Source organism: Paramormyrops kingsleyae, chromosome 25 (assembly GCF_048594095.1).
Source record: "Paramormyrops kingsleyae isolate MSU_618 chromosome 25, PKINGS_0.4, whole genome shotgun sequence".
Taxonomy (NCBI): domain Eukaryota; kingdom Metazoa; phylum Chordata; class Actinopteri; order Osteoglossiformes; family Mormyridae; genus Paramormyrops; species Paramormyrops kingsleyae.
In genome coordinates, this window is record NC_132821.1 from 15,438,065 (window position 1) to 15,443,044 (window position 4,980).

Genomic DNA, 4,980 nt, shown 5'->3' on the forward strand with positions numbered 1-4,980 from the left:
ACTTGTGAAAGAAGCAACCACTGGGAAAGGCACTTTGATTGATCATGTGTATGTGAAAGACATTGTGACTAACAGCATCTCTGTTTCAGTAATGCCGACGTATTTCAGCCATCATGAATGTGTAGTGCTACATTATCTGTAAGAAACTGTATAAAAAAACAAAAAAAAAATTTGTCATGCAGTAAATCATTTGGCAGTAAGTACAATTGCTAATTTTATGGAAGAACATGGGTATGCTCAACTTGTGAAAGAAGCAACCACTGGGAAAGGCACTTTGATTGATCATGTGTATGTGAAAGACATTGTGACTAACAGCATCTCTGTTTCAGTAATGCCGACGTATTTCAGCCATCATGAATGTATAGTGCTACATCATGTATAAGAAACTGTATAAAAAAATATGAAAAAATTTGTCATGCAGTAAATCATTTGACAGTAAGTACAATTGCTAATTTTATGGAAGAACATGGGTATGCTCAACTTGTCAAAGAAGCAACCACTGGGAAAGGCACTTTGATTGATCATGTGTATGCGAAAAATATTTTGACTAATAGAATTTTTATTTCAGCAATGTAGATGTATTTCAGCCATCATGAATGTGTAGTGCCACATTATCTGTAAGAAACTGTATAAAAGACATTATGAGTAAGAAACATAAATTTTTTGCTGCAGTGATAGTTTTCTGGGGTGCGTCAGCCTCGGGAGGCTGGCACTGCGACTGGGGCTATGGCTGTACTAGGGGGGATTGGCAGGGAGGCTTGGCCTGGTGCCAAGCTTTGGGGGTTAGGCCTGGGGCTGGCCGTCAGCTGCTACCACTGGGGTTGCCGGTAGGCTGTGGGGGGCTAGGACTAGGGCTGGCCTTCAGAAGGCTGCAACTAGGCCTCAGAGGTTGGCAGTGGAGCTGGTGTTCCAGGGCTTGGCATTTAGCCTGAGGCTGATGTTGGGCTTTGGGGGTTGGGGTCGACCTTGAGGGGGCTGCTGCTGGGCCTGGGGCTGGCACCATGCTTTTGGGGGCTGCGGCTGGGCTTCAGGAAGCTGGCACTGGGGCTGAGGCAGGGGGTACTAAAGCTGGACATGGCGGCCTGTTGCTGGGGATAAGTCTGAGGTGGGCTGCTTGGGTTACCACTAGGCATAGGACTAAGGTTACGGGAGGGTCACTAGGGCTAGGCATAAGGGGGCTAGGATGGGGCACATGGCACTGGGGGTTGGTGTGGGGGCTAGGGGAAGTTTAGGACAGAGCAAGCAATGTGGTCTTTGAAAAGGGAGGTAATGTGCTCTGTCAAGTACCTCACAACAGCAGTATGCCAAACTTGTTAATGTCATGAATTTTCCACAAAAAAATAAACAATTTTAGATGTCCTGTGATATAATTCAGTATTTATTAAATGCATTGTTGCCTATATAGAAATTTTGTGTTGTGGGCCAGTACAGTGCACTGAACCTCTTTACAAAGCACCACACACTTGGAAAATGTAAATGTATAGTTGCTTATGTAACGTAGAATATATAATTACAATGAATTAAATGTAAGGAGATGAAGAAGTACCATCAGATGTAGACACTACCAAACTAATGTCTTGTACCACAAAACGTGCTGAAAAGACACAGAATTTCACAAAGCAAGGCTTTGATTGAAAAGAATGGTGAGAGGGTGAAGAGGCACAGACATCTATGGGCAAAGGTAAGACCATATACTGACATGTCTCTGTATAGTGTCGTAGAGTGTACTTTCACACTGTAAAAGGAAATGGACATATGTACACTGACTGTATTATGGCATTATGTATATGATGTAATTTTTGGAGTAATGTGTATGTTTTGTGTGTTTCTTGAAACAGCTAAAATGAAGTAACACTAAACAGTCATACATGTGGATGACCTAAAATCTAAGTGGGAAAGCTGGGCAGTGTGTGTGAGACATTCATCTAGACACAGTGGATGTGCCATGACTGGGTGGGCAAAGCAAAGGTACGTGAGTGACAGTTTCTCACTTAACATGAGCATGCTAGTTAAGACATACCAGTTTGCAGTGTATGAGCTTATAAATTGGGTAACTAAGTATTGTCAGAAATCCCTACTACATTGTTATATTCCATGTTTTAACCTGCCTTCTCCTATGTATAACCTCAGGTTACTAAGGCACAACTGTCATGTGCTTCCCTGATGATCAAGCCAACACACATCTGTCTGTTGAAGCTCTGCTATACTGCATCCTCCGTCATACAGCTGTACATTGGGAGTGTGACACATCACACTGAATGCTGCATAGCCAGAGGAGCAGGCGCTGACCTTGTGAGTTTGCCTTTTTCAGACATTTCTTCCTCTTTGGTGTAGTTCTAGTTTTACTCTGTCAGTGTTTGTCTAACTTACATGCCAGTTCATGCTTTTAATCTTTTAATCTTTTCCAGCGCCTGCTGTTGATGACACTGACCCCATGCCCACCACATCAACTTTCGTTAACACATCACACTGCCTGGTACGTTGGAACAATGAGATGGGCTGGCCTGGTGAGTTTGCCTCTTTGATGGATTATTTTGTCTGTGAAGTAGTTTCACTTTACAACTGCAAGTGTCTGATTGGCTGACATGCAGCTTTCTGGTTTTACTCTCTTTTCCAGTGCCTTATCTTCATATCAGTGACACCGTACTCACCACATCAAGTTTCCCTGCGCCCATGTTGTCGACAACCAAAGCGTTCTCTAAAGGACTCAGAGACTGGACACAGACAGTATGAACTACACACAGATGCCTGAAGTGAAATGCACCAGAAATCATCTCCACACACTATAGTCTGACAGCAAAGGTACTTTGAGTGAAATGTGCTGCTGCTTGTGGATGTTTATTGCTATAATGTCTCACAATTTTTCTTGTAGTATTTATTGAGTTATTTTCACTTTTACTCTGCAATAACAAAACATTAATGATGTGTTGTGACAGTTCTGTAGTACATAATATGTCATGTAATTTACAGTCATGATGCCATGGTTAAATTGATGTCAAAATAACGATCCAGCTTTGTTTGTGATGCCTGTGTTGACTTACACCAAATTGTATATTCAAAAGAATATTGCCATGTAGGGAGTTGTGTAGTATATATATACAGTATGAGTGCTACTATCACACTTTGTGGTCTTTGTACACTGTGTATGTAAGAATGGCATACACATCATATGCGAAATATTATGTCAATTGTGCTGGCTCAACTATTGTGGCCTCAATGTACTTTTTCAGCCTCCTCAAACAATGACACAAACCTAAATGTTTGGTTAAGACAAATGTAGTCAATTGCAATTTTACAATGTGTATAATGTGTTTTATATTATGTCTCTAATGAATAATAATAAATATTATAATCATTAATACAGTCATCATTCTTAAGCATGTTAAATACACATGTAAATGTCAGAATAAATTTTAATTAGCGTATAGGTGAAACAGGCAGTGAAGAAAATACGCATACAAAAAGTGCAGTTGAACCCGGTTATGTTGCCGGCCTAGGTGGTTGCCAAAAAGCGTCGAGATAACCGATGATCGAGATAACAGAAAACCAATATGGGGGCAATATACCATGTTGACATATGCTTGAAATTTATTTATGTGCGTTAATAAATGAGAATGTACATGCACTGGTTTTTGGTGTTTTTTTACACAACAGCGTTGCCGCGATTTGTTTGCTGACGCGATCGGCATGTTATATAAATGTACATACATGTTGGCTAACAACAAAAGGCATATGTGCACCAACCAAAAGCAGACATTTACCAGTATATAATATAAACCACCGTCGATTCTCGATAGAAGCCTTTAATTATATCATCCAACATTGCAAACACAAAGATCGCTCACAAAATCACATAAAAACCTGTGGGGTGTAGTTCGTTGTCACAAAAAGCAAACCAGTGTCAAAATCAAATTCACAAGTAATTTCGCTCTGACAGCTCTGAAAAGTATCGTACACGCAATTAATATGGTTTCTTTACAAAGTCTAAAATGCTTTGTTGCTTTTTGCCTTTGACAGTCTACTTGAAAATAAATGCTTCGATATTACTTATGCTGTCTAAAACAGTTTCATCCCCTGCAAAAGAACCATACCGTCGATTTTTTGTAGCATTTTTATCACCTCACTGGCAGAGGGAATTTGTTCCAAATCTTCGTCCGCATCTTCTTCATCTTCGTTGTCATTGCCGCATGCGGATATGCTTGGCTTTGGTTTTGATGGGGATTTACCTAGATCGCGTTTAACCGCTGCGTTGTTCAGCAAATTACCATGCGAATGGGATTTGAGTACGCGCTGTTTAGCACGTGAGATACATTTTAAAAAGCCGGCGATTAGTCACAGGGATCGAGATAACCGATGTTAAGTGGCGATTTTGGCCCTCTTTCGGGCTCGAGATATTAGGGTTCAGCGACATAAAAGAATCGACATAACCGATGAGAAATGCTAATGCAAAGAGGGAATTTTGGTGATTGCACTTCAAAAACATCGACTTAATAGGGTTGGCGAGTTAGCCGAGGTCGAGATAAGTGGGTTCGACAGTATTACAATGCCCTGAGCAACATTTAAGAAAAAACACACTACACTATAATGACATTCTATAGTGACTGGCCATAATGTATAATATGAACCTGCTGTATGCATGCATTAATGAAATACAGGACGAACTACTGGCCAATCTATAAAAAAAATCCAAAAAAGTACAATATAAGTAGAGCACCATCTCCACCTACTGGCCAATTGAATACAAAAAAGCGAAAAATCTGCAATATACACTGCCTGGTTTATAAATAAAATCTGATAATTTTCTGAGTCAAATAGCAGAAAAATGAAAGGAGCTTAAAATATGGACTGAGGTGAAGGGAAAGTCAACAAGTCTTTGAAGGTATTATGAAGGATATTTCAGATGAATTAGCCAAGGTAGGTCTTAGACATATTAGGACAGCGGCTGTAGCACCCCCGTTTGACAGATTGCCACCAAACTTG

At 40.4% G+C, this 4,980-nt stretch overlaps 1 long non-coding RNA gene across 1 annotated transcript; it reads left to right on the forward strand.

Annotated features, from left to right (window-relative positions):
- The first annotated feature begins 1,179 nt into the window (after positions 1-1,179).
- LOC140582945 (uncharacterized) lies at positions 1,180-2,478 on the forward strand. Its single transcript, XR_011985750.1, has 4 exons — positions 1,180-1,681; positions 1,839-1,968; positions 2,131-2,292; positions 2,409-2,478. It is a non-coding gene; the product is annotated as an uncharacterized lncRNA (long non-coding RNA).
- The last annotated feature ends 2,502 nt before the right edge of the window (positions 2,479-4,980 follow it).